The following is a 12,571-nucleotide window of genomic DNA, read 5'->3' as shown; positions in this document are numbered from 1 at the left end:
TACATTATCTTGAAAATGATGGCATAACTCTTCCAGGTATCAAAGTCAGTATTTCAAGCATTAACTACATGAAATATTGGCTCCTTTTTGTTTTTAAAATACCTCAGTACATGTAATACATTAATAAAACCAACCAAACAAAAACACCCCACAAACCAAACTTCTTTGCAAGTGTTAAAGGAAGGTAGGGGGTTTGCTTTGTTTCATTTTCTCAGACCAGTTCTCCATAATATTTCCAAGAAGGCAAAAAAGGAATTCTGTGAAACTAAGGTCTCATAACATGTACATTATGAAAAAAAAAATAAAATTGATTTTTGGATGTGCAGTGTCTAATTTATAGGCTTAACTAATCTGCATTTTTAGAAACTAACAGATTGTTTTACTGGTTAGTGCAAATGTTATTGATCCGCTTTCTTGCTGAATTAATAGCACTATGATAGGACAACTCGCTTTCTCAGCTTTCCCAATGTTTTCCTGAAAAGAGGCCCATTACATGGCAGGGGGCAAAGGACAGGCCTTGATAACACTGTTTAGACATTTCTTTGATGTCCACAGGCATCATCCTCGACAAGTGACCACCAGAGACAAAAAAGTACTCTCAGGCTGCTGGAAATCCCAGCCATTCTTCTCACCACCTTTTGATATCCCAAGGCTTCTATACCCTGACCTCTGCACTCTGACATCCTTATTTGAAGGATGGACAGAAATGTCAAAAAATTGTTCCCAAATTTAGCCAATAAACTAAGGATTTATTTTGATTTCCATAATTGCTTCATGTCCTAATGTACCTGTGGGAACAACAAGATTTTACAAAGAGAGTAGAAAGAAAAGTGTCAACAAGAAAAAAAAAAAAAACAAAAAAACTATGATTTTCTGGTTTCAAAACCACTCGCAAACATCTGCCTTCTAAAAAGCCAGCCACTCTGTTGTCTTGATTGTGCACATGTACCCACAGTATTTCTACCTAGTCAGTGTCATACAGATTTCCACTTCTACTTCTAACATGCAGATGTTGCTTGCTGACATAACTTCACTCAATAAACATACACATTTTAAATGGTGTGCATGCTGTATGCTAAGGACTGATATCAATTGCTATATATTCATATTTTAAAAAGAAATTAACATGAATTTAACATTGTTTCCAAACTGTTTTGCTCTCTACACACCTGTGTTATTGATAATTGGATCAGTTTTCTCCTGTTTTACAGAATATTTAAAGAATAATTTTCCACAAAACCTCCAGAGATTATCATGGGTGCTTTTAGACAGTTTCATTTTTTACCTTTCTGAGGGACTGAAACTGAACAAAATGATCAAACAGAAATAATTCACATCCAGACAAAACTCTGGAAGTCAGGCAAACAGCTAAAGAAACACCCTTCTCTCCATTATTATGAGAAGTCCTACTGAAGACTCACTCCAAGTATATAAGTGAAATCACATGTACAAGTAAAAACTCTTAACAAGACCAACCTACTGACAACCCATACATATGCACAAATTTGGAGTTTAGCCAAACCAGTGTCTATATTCAGTCTCTTGTGCTTTGACAACTACTTTTGTAACACACTGCTAAAATATTATCCTGCCATGAAGTTCTTTAGCTTGAAATAAGGACAAAGTCTGGTCCAAAATGTGATGGATTTCACAGTATACAAGCTTCTAAATAACCTTTATTTTAATAGACTATGCCCAAGTGATAAATTGTTTTGCATTGACTTTTTTTTTTTAAACTGGCATCAATACCATTTTTTTTACACTGACAATATTCCTCCTAATTAAAAAGTCAATGATGCACCAGTGTTATTGCAACAGATACAGGGTATCAGAAGAATGTCAACATTTTAAAAATCAAACTATTCATCATTTATAATGCAAACACTCAGATTTATAATGTTTGTTTTAAAGCTGGTTCTAAATCACCTAATATTATCTACTCAGCTCAGCCACTGTTTATTTAGTTTAATGTCTGCCAGAAAAGAGTGGAACTGAATTCACAAAAGGAATGGTATGGGATTCAAGCAGCCAAGAATCTTGACATCTTTAAAAACTCTCTTATCCTTTATATTAGTTTACTACCATAAAAAATAAGGCATAAACTGGCAAAAAAAAAAAAGTAGCAAAAAGGAAAAAAATACATGTTTTTTAATGTTTTAGAATTAATAAAGTTATCAGACAAAATGCTGATAATACCCAAATAATGGCTGTTCAAATTTATCTTTCTGATTTTGGTGGGTTTTGAATTAAACCAGACCCCAAGGATTTCTGCTCAGTGATAGATCCCGATGATTTATGTTCAATGTTTAATCTCATTATTTTTAAAATAAATTGCATGTGTTTAAACAGAACAGAAGACCTGATTCTCAATCAGTACAGAGCCCTTAGAGCAGCTCCAGCAAGAATGTGAAACAGATAAAGTTAAAACAGGGAAAAAAACGTAATGAACTCCAAGTCTATAAATATTTTCATTTAACTGAATCCTGACCATGGATAACACAAAATACCTGGGAACAGGCAACATATACAAACATAAGGTCATACCTATATAGCAGGAGAAAAATAGTTAAAAATCAGTGACATAAATTAAATGCACACAAGGCCATCAATAAATCTTCCAGTTCTGGAAGTGCCCACTGAAAGATTACAATCTATTTTATAGAGGCTCATTACTGCTCTGATGTTGGAGATTATTGCCCTGCCAGTTTTACACATATTGTTTTCCTTGCAAGCAATCTCTGACCCTCTTTAGTAAATAAAGTTAACACTGTTAGAGTAATAGATCTTCACCAGACCTATTCATTCCAAGTGGAATGGACTAGGAGCCATGCACAGGAGCAGCTCAGCTGGCACAGTGACCTCTCTGGCAGAAGTGCAGTAAGGAGTTATTAGGGGCAGGAACCATCTCAGCCAGCACAGCTGTAGCCAGAAGCGGATGTGTGAATAAAGCCTTAGTAAAACACACCAGGTTTTCATGTGTATGCATTTATACATAGCCCCGAGTGTTGGCAAATTCTGTAGCTGCAGCTACACTTAATTCTGATGTAGGTAGAAGATACAAGGAACAGACTATTCCTTTGCAATCCCGATATTTGTCAGATTATTCTTTCTCCATTGTGACATCATCTTTAGGAGTTTCCAGACTCTCACAAACATAACTTAAAAAATGTAACTCTGAAAAAAAATTTAATTGGATAGATCAAATATAGCACCTTAAAAAGAAAAGTTTATTTCATCCTGGACTCACAGAAGCACACAATGGAGAAAAAAACCAACCAAACCTCAGAGAGCTTTCCCTGTAGATTAAGATTTCATTTCCAAAGTTTCAAGAGATCATTCCAATTGAGTAAGATTTAGCCTCTTTTCTTTAGAAAGTGAACAGTGCCAAAGAAACCAAATTACATTCAAAAGCAATGCCACCTAGCATGTGAAAATACAGTGAAGCAGTATAGCTAATTTCAAATGGGAATAGCACCATCCATAAAACTTTGTTTTCTTGCTGCCATCCTATACACCATTACTTGACACCCAGATTGACCTGTCAGCATGACCTTACACCTCTACTGCTACAAGCATCTAGCCCAGGAAGAGACACCCGGCCTTTATGTCCTGGGATGAAGAATCACCTGCATTCACACTGAATGACCATGTTCACATCACCTGATGCTGGGCCAAAGTGTCTCTGGGCCTCAGCTGGGCCTCCATGGCCCTGACATAACTATTTGTATGTGGTCTTTCCCCCACTCAGTTTAATTTCATTATTATGCAGGCTGTATTGAAGCTTTTATCACAGCAGTGTTTTTTGGCATGGAGCTAAAAGCATGTGATACATGAACAGTGATGTTGCATCACATTACACACAGGGTAAGAGACCTACTTCAACAGTATTAGAAAATCACGTGGGATTGGGAGAGTCATAAGTAATTGTGTCATCCACTTTGCTGAGCGGGAGCAGTCTTTGAAATAAATTAGCTCCAGAACAATGCTTAAGTTTTGCCTCGGAGGGAAATAATTGAACTTCTGTTAAAGAGAACCCAAGAGAACACTATTCACACACTGGACATCGTCAGTGGGCCGAAACCTGGAAATGAACTCAAGCCAAGTCACCTGCCCCCCTTGCTGCACTCTTTTTCACACCGACTGATACTCCCAATTGGGTCGCTCAAGTGCCTTTGCCTTTCCCTTGTGCATATGAAATGCTGGCTGCATAACAGAAATAAAATAAAATAAATAAAATAAAATAAAATAAAATAAAATAAAATAAAATAAAATAAAATAAAATAAAATAAAATAAAATAAAATAAAATAAAATAAGTATCAGAACATATTGGGAAACTTCACTGGACAAAAGAAAAGAAGACACACACAAGACATGCTAAAATCTGAAGAATTATATATCTAGATATATAGAATTATATATCTACAGTCACTGCCTGAGACGTACAGATTGTTGGTATTTTAACTGAAAAATGTAACCTGACCTTTTGAGATTGTAGGGATCCTTTAAGGCACAAGAAAAACTAAATGCTAGAAATGCAAATGTATAATGAAATATTTGCCTTTTTTGGGTATTTTAAAGTCATTATCTAGATCTTTATTAGGGACATCTATTTTATAACATATGCAGTGAGAAATTCAGTAGAAGACTTGTATTATAGCTGGAGAATATTACAATTTTCTAAGCGCCCTAGTAATCAGCCAAACTGCAAATAAAGACATGTATCTGCTTTGATATGTACAGTACTGGAATCATTGGTTTCCCCATATGGGAACACAGTCCATTAGATAGATTGAGCCTCCATTCAAAAACATCCATATGCATAGTGATGTTTTGGCTTCATGACTATGATGGATGGGAGCACAAAATTAATCAGATGAAGAAATCTTCTAGATTATACAAAACATATGTGTATTAAGCTATAGAAATATATGTCAGGAGCATATCAGAAAAAAGGAATAATCAGTGGTGGAGCAAAGACAGGTCCATTAAGGACAAGTGGGTCCATTAAGCACAGAAATATATTAACACAGCTATCTGAGCTGGTATGATTAAGACCAGTTTTTTCATCAGCAAACCCAATGTCTGCTTAATAATCCCAAGGAAAAGACAGTATTTCCCTTTTATTCTGCCTCCATTACTAAGCACGTCTTCCCAGAAAACAGCAACAGTACCTGATATTCTAGCTGTTCCTCCTATTATTTCTCTGAACAGGAGCTTTTTTCCCTTCTGTATTAAACCTCCACATGTCACAGTTGAACTGGAAGATGTAGGATTGTCAGTGTACAGATTGCTTGTAGACCAGCACATTAAATTAACACGTTGCCAAAAATTCCCACTTCCACCTTCCCAGCCCACTAAAAGAAAATGAGATTATAATTAGGTTTGATGGAATAGGAAGTAAATGGCAGAGGAATTAAAGATATGTTGAGCATGAAGCTGGAAACACAGTTTGCAAGACAGAAGTGGTTTAGTGCAAAGTAACTGAAGGTCTCCTTTATTAAGGCCTCAAAGACAAAAGCTTTTTGACAGAGCAGCTGAAGAAGCATGCATGCACTTAGGCCAGGGTACTTTACATAAGTTAAAACACATGTTGGCTGTCTAGGCTGTAAACTGTTGTTTATGCACAAATTACAAAAGAAACAGTGTACAGATCAAGTTGAGGCCACAGGAACATATTGGCATTAATGTTCATCAGTGAGCCAGCGTAGGCAAAGAGGAGATATTCTAAAAATTGAAGTTGTTATAATTCTGTTCTTTTCATGTCTTTCTTAGTTTTCTTGCTGCCTTAGGCATGGAGAAAAATGCAAGTTGTCTTTTCTAAGTTGCAATACTGTATTGTATTCACAGCTGACACTTCAAAGATGCTCAAGACAGTTACATAAGTTATCTTTTATACAGAACAAAAGTCACTGTCATTTTGAAGACAAACTTCCTCTCATGAAGATTCTTGTAAGATGACATCTTTTTCTAAGATGACAAGATGAGGGCTCAAAGAGTTATACTACATGGGGTGTCATCAGGCTGGCAGCCAGTCACCCCCAGGGTTCAGTAGGGCTCAATTTTAGGGCCAATGTTATTTAATATTTTTATAAATTATCTAGACACAGGAATAATTACTCCAACATAATTATAGATTGCTTTTAGCACATGATCTGTGTGCTGTTTAACTGGAAAAAAGGTATTTTCCTCATGTAACATTCAATTAGCATTTATATATTACAGCATTTTTCCTACAGTATACAATGTCTAAATGGCAATTTTCTTTTACTGTTTCTTCAGAGATACACCACTGGCAATATTACTTCTTAGATTTCCTTTATTACTCACATAAATATTCAAGCATGAGAGGCAGCACATGGATAACAGCAAATGAAGGCAAATCGAAAACAACCAATGAGTTTTGTAATCCTCAAGTGTAATTATTAAGGTACAGCTACAAATATCTATAAAATGAGTTATTAGTGATACGTTTGAATTTCCTTAGTAAATGATAGTATTTCCTGCCACAGTCTCAATAAAAGAAGTTTTAAAGATTTAGTCAGATTTCCCAACTGACTGAATCATTAACCATAGCCTGCATGGAAAAAAGTCGAGAAATACTCAGCTGTAGCTCAGGAAGCAATACTTTCCCTGTGCACATGTGGAATACATGAATTAAGGCATGTTTTTGTGAAACTAGGCATGTTTTCATGTAGACCTTGGTTGGTTGTAGTTCCAGCAGCCTTTTATGCCCCTCATGTAACTTTCATTCACATGAAATAAATCCCTGTCTGTGCCTGATCTCAGCTGAGAGCAAATAAATGCTTTATTTTGTATGAAAGGGAAAAGAAAAGGAGTAAGAGATCACTTATCATTCACTTTGCAGGCTTTGTATTCATTAGAAAAAACATGATCAATAAGAACCAAAGGCCATTTTCCCCTTAAGATAACTGTGCCCAGCATCACTAGAGGGTCTGGGAGTTTCACAGGTTTTTATTTATTAGTAAGAGTCACCTTTGAAAGTTTCAATTTGCTAATCCAAATTTTGCTTTACTTAACTATGCTGTAAAATCCCCTCCTTTTATTTTGTTATACAAAACTATACTGTTTTTCTCATGGTTACTTTTACAGTGTGCAAGTTCCATAAGCTTCAAATGCAGAAAAATTGCAAATGTCTGACTTTTCCAGCTTTCACATTTTATACAGCAGTCTCTTCTGGGTTTTGGGGACAGGTGTTGTTTTATTAAAAGAGAAACTGTGAAAACCAGCAATTTCTTACACAGAGTATATTCTTTTGGTTTAACAAGGAAAAACAGAATTCAAACAATTGTTTCTAACTTGATATTTCACATTAGAAAACTCTTCCCTTAGTTTTGTGCATATTATTATGCATAGTTTTATTAAGTAACAAGAAATCTCATCTGAGAGATTCAGAGCTATTGTATCCAGACTACCCGAACAAGATACTTAAATACAGACACAATAGACTTGAGGCATAAGTGAGAAAAAACCCCTATATTCCCAATACCAAGGAATACAGACACTTCTAACAGAAAATAAAAGCATTGTTTCTAAGAGATATTCACAACACAAAGATGATCACAGCCTGAGTGAAATTCCATCCCTAAATCATTCCTTCCTGGGCTTGTGCTTATTACATCTTCTGTCAGGAGCTAATCTCATGTGTCAGGCCTGATCCAAAGCCATTTGAAGTCTATGGAATGTCTCTTCCTGACTTCAAGGGAGCTTTGCATCCAGCCCTTATAAACTTCAAGAACAATACAATTCATGGGAAGTTGTTTTAAGAGAACAATAGCTAACTATTGTCTAAGTAGAAAAGAATGTTATAGCTTCAAATGAAATTTACCTGCAATGGTAGATTTGTGTTAGGCTTCTTTTATTACTGTTTCTTTATGCATCTAACACAGCTAAAACTTTCCAAAGCAAGAACATGCAATTTTTCTAACAGAAGACAATAACAGAAAATCAAAACTAAACTGTAGTCAAAAACCAAAAAGAGAAGTAAAAATAGAAATATCATTTTGTACATAGTACATTAAGGTTTTCTAAGGAAACAAAAGATCATTTTTAAGGCCTCAATTAATTCAGTATTTTCTTAAACAGCTGTACATTCAGCTGTTTAACAGAACAACAGAACAAGAGATTTCAAAAATATTGTTGTTCCTGAAGTCAGCAAATCAAATGATAGAATAAAAAAAAAAACAAAAACAATTAAACATCAAACAAAGCCAAACTAGGTGTATAAGCAGGGCTGACAGGAAAGCAAGTTATTTTGTTTTTTCTCTTTTAATAAAAACCCTGATTGGCTACTAACCTAGCTAAATGTCAAAGCTAGAGGTGACAACTACCACACCAGACATGGTGAGCAATGTCAGACTGTTATTCATATTCTGAAAATAATAATATAACTGGAATAAGCCCTGAAATAGCAATTAAGATCATTATAAAAACGGTTGGAAGAGAAATCCCATTGCTGTGATATGGCTTTTCTCTCATTTATAAGAGAAATGAGGCAATGTAGTCCAGTACAGACCCTGATGTTGATCTGATGTTCACTTGTACCAGTAAATTTACACTGACAAAAAAGCAAATCAAACCTAGTTCTACCACCTCCAAGTTACCAGTGCACCAGAGAGGTGGTTCCAATTTCGTCCCCCACATATCAAATCAATTCACTACAGCTATTTTAGTTACCTAATGTTGAGATGAAAACACACGAACATCCAATTAAGCAGATATATTCCAAAATGTCCAGCTTCAGAGAATGATTGTATGTTTCATAGAAAAAAAAAAATATGAAAAAATTTTTTAAAAAATCACTATGTCCTAGAGACTCATTCATAAGACATACAAACCATTGTTCATTTTCTCTGTAGGTAGTTCTACATGTTTAGCAACAAACACTGACAGTATAACTTTTATTAATTAATAATTTCAGAAAGACCTATGAAGTATTAGATCAATGCAGCCCATACCTCTAAGAGAAAAGTAAATGAGACAAAGCACAGGCAAAAAGAATACATCAGTTTTTGCAATGTAGAGATGCTATATTCTTCTTCATTTAAGCTCCCAATATCCACAGCTGAAAATAACCACTTCACTTTATAAATACACCTAATCAATTTGTTGCTTTTTAGTCTGAGTGGATGAAAATACAAAACTAGAAATTTCATTTCAGGCCAGTATAAAATTGTGGTTTGTTTTTTCCTAAATGAAATGAAACAGCATTTCTCAGGGCAAACTCCATACCTTGTTTTGGTATAACCAGTATTTTCTTAAAATAATTGTCAAACAGCCTATTTTGTTTGACTTTAAAAACCACATTATTTTGGGAATGTTGTCTTTTTTTGCTGTTGTTGCTATTAACTGCATTTTTGATCTAAAACATTGTCCTAAAATGAAAAATTAAACTTTCAAGTAAAAAAAAAAAAAAAAGTCAAAACAATATTCAAACTTTAACTTTGGAGTTTTTCTGTGGTTTTTTTTTCCTTCTAACACGGACAAAGTATTGAATTCTTTTCACGGTTCTGTTCACTCCAAAACTGTATTTGGGGTAAATAAAATATTCCTATCCTTTGTTAAGTCCCGTTTATCAACGTATCAGTTGTGCTGCTCCCCCATTCTCTCCCCTTCCCACACAGGCAGCTGGGACACAAAGTGCCCGCAGCTCAGTATTGCCGGCTGCTGTCCCGATCCCGATCCCGATCCCGACCCCGATCCCTTCGGACTTGCTCTGCTCCCCTCATACCCCGCTCCTCTTGCTGCTGGGACTCACACTTCCCTAACCTTCAGGAGCTCCCCTGCCGTTTCGGAGCATCCCCAGGTGCTGATCATCTTTTCTCCCTATTGTTGCTGCCGCTTCCCCTTATTTTGGCAGAAGCTACAGCTTTGCAAGTTGCATGGCTCTTACCTTTGAGACCCTCTTTGTTGCTCTGTCTGCGACCACGCTGGAAGCAGGGAGTGATGGACATTAGGGAAGCATGAGCCTCCCCTCGCAGTTTAGCAGCGTGGTCTGCAAAGAAAGATAGAGATACTGCTCTCTCCTCCTCCTCCCCCCTCGCTGTCCCAGCTTCCTCCTCCCTCCTCCTTGCTCCCTCCTTCCCATCCACGAGCTCCAGCTCTCCCTGTGCCCCCACACAATGCGCTACCTCTCAGCACCAGCTACCTAAGGTCAAGAATACAGCCCCTCACCCTTCCCCCTGCCTTTTCCTCTCTGCCCAGGCATCCTCACCCCTGCTTCCCACGGAATATGGTATCTTCCCAAGCAGACGTGCCTTAGTCGGCTCCGGGATCTAGAGTGCAGAAAATTTCAGCAGCCCCGGGGGAAAAAAAGAGAACTATAAAATAGAAAATGCACAGGGAAGACCGGGGATATAAAGGGAAAGTGGAAGTCTTTTGGAGAAATTGGAAACTTTGGGAGTTTATCTGTGTGGGTTTTGTTTTTTTTAAAAAAAAAAGTCACAGAAGCCAAAGCCTGCCACTTGGAGATTAGTTTAAGAGATCTATACAGATAAAGAAAAGAGCTAGTTGTCTCCCAAATCCAGCTTACCTATTGTTCATGGTCTTTGTTTCTCAAGCTGTATTCTAAATAGCTTTTTTGTAAAGAAGCTTCCAAACTTTTCCCCTGAAAATCCACAGTTAAATACCAGCATACTCTGAAGATGCAACGGACAATGAAAGGGAAAAAGTAACCAGCAACATTCTTTAAGATTATGAGCTATCAAATAACCCCTTTAAGATCACAGAAAATACCAGCACAAGTCCTCTGACTTTTCAGCTTGAATGACAAATGTGTTCAAGGGGTCTTTTTTCACTTTGAGCAGTTATGGTGATTAGAAGCACTTTCAGGTGACCAGTACGTGGCTCCCAAAAGTCACATATAATTACAGCTAACCAGCATGTTTTTCTTAAGGACTTAATTTTAGACACATGATAAAACAGTCCTTTTAAAGTGTTTATGTTTTTTAGAGAGACTGTGGAGAGAGGTAAGTGATGCTGAAGACTTCTAAAAGATCCTGACTGCTTAAGGTTACACACCTTATTTAAGTGGACAGGATCTCCCTCTGGAGGCCTCGAGATGCTTCATTCTGGCTCTTGCAATGATGTATGGTCACCAAACCATTCCACTCCTAAGCTGTACCGAGTCAGAGGTTTTGTTTTAAGAAGAGGTAAACTTCAAAAATAAAAACAGTTAAAACAAGGAGAATCAGATTTCTATCTATTTTGGTGCTCAAATATCACTATAAAATAATCTGGATGCTTTTTTTAGAACACTCCAGAGATGTCACATTTGTCAGCACAATTTCTGAAGGTCAGAACTTTCTGATGGTCAGCAAAGACCATTTAGAATGGACAGATCATATGGAAGTAATGTATCATCAGGACCAGAGGTTTTTTACACAAAATACAAAGCATCTGAACTACCCGCTATAAAATTAAGACCTATACATATACTTTAAACCAACTCCAGTAGTAGAAGAGTGCTATATAAGAGTAGACACCAATGGCTGACTGATGAGGTGAACATGGCTTTAATGAAGCTTGATACCTTGTACAGCACAGAACACTGAAGTGACACAAATCTATTCAGGATACACAAATATAGACCTGAAAATATATGCCTGAAATGTTGCAGGCATATCTCATAGCAGTGAATTACTGAAAAGACAGGTTCAATTAAGTACTAATAAATGAAAAACAACAGATGTGCAAAAAAATACCTGCCTTGTGGCTGTAACAATCCACAAGGGCACTCAGAGCCAAGATGCTGATGGTATGGGTACTTGACAGAGATTTGGAGATCAGTGGAAGAACAAAAGCTAGCCAGGAGAGTCACCTATCCAGAGAACGGGAGAAGAATGGTCAGGGAACTAAAGTTGGGTCCAGCTCTGTTCAGTCTGTCTAGTGCAGGAGCATTCCAAGTACAATGGACATGCCAGTGGCATGAAGTGCAGTCCTTTTCCCTTGCAGCAAACTCTCTCTCTTTGAACAAACATTTTTGCCACTGCTTCAGCCAACAGCAGCAGCCACAGAACCAGACAATCCCAAATATACTTTCTCCATACTATCTGCTTTTCTCCAAATTCAGGGAAGTAACTTGGCACAGAGATAATGGAGGGATGTTGGTCCCAAAGCCACACTTCACAATACCACCCCTCAATGCTTTTTTCACTGCTCTGGCTGCAGCTGCCAACTACATGCGTAACAATGGACTCCTACCCACTTAGTAAAGAGGGCTATGAGCACCACAGACAGTTTTCTCAAAACAGCTCGATGTTCACCAGTTGTCGAAAAGGCACACACAATGTTTTAGGAAAAGAACAGAGAATAAAGAAGAAAATATTTGTTTGACATTGCATTAAGTCTACACTTCAGACTTCCTGTACCGTGACTGGATATCTGATCATGGGATCATAGGTACCCTCTTTGAAGGGACCACTGGCTGTGTCCAACCCACTCGCACAGTCAAAGACAAGTCAGCTATGTAGTGAGGTTACTTAGGGCTTTATCCAGTTGTGTCTTGGAAACTTCCAACCATGAAGACTACACAACATTTCTGAACAATCTGAT

At 37.0% G+C, this 12,571-nt stretch overlaps 1 protein-coding gene across 1 annotated transcript in view; it reads right to left on the bottom strand.

Annotated features, from left to right (window-relative positions):
• GREB1 (growth regulating estrogen receptor binding 1) overlaps positions 1 to 10,048 on the bottom strand; it is an 84,874-nt gene extending 74,826 nt beyond the window's left edge. The window contains exon 1 of the mRNA XM_005521854.3: positions 9,912 to 10,048. The gene's annotated coding sequence lies outside the window, so the exon portion shown is untranslated. The remainder of the gene's footprint in view (positions 1 to 9,911) is intronic.
• Between the last annotated feature and the right edge of the window lie 2,523 nt (positions 10,049 to 12,571).

Source organism: Pseudopodoces humilis, chromosome 3, assembly GCF_049639895.1.
Source record: "Pseudopodoces humilis isolate 2021_Gansu_Grassland_sample_001 chromosome 3, ASM4963989v1, whole genome shotgun sequence".
Classification (NCBI taxonomy): domain Eukaryota; kingdom Metazoa; phylum Chordata; class Aves; order Passeriformes; family Paridae; genus Pseudopodoces; species Pseudopodoces humilis.
This window is presented reverse-complemented; position numbering and strand designations above follow the sequence as displayed.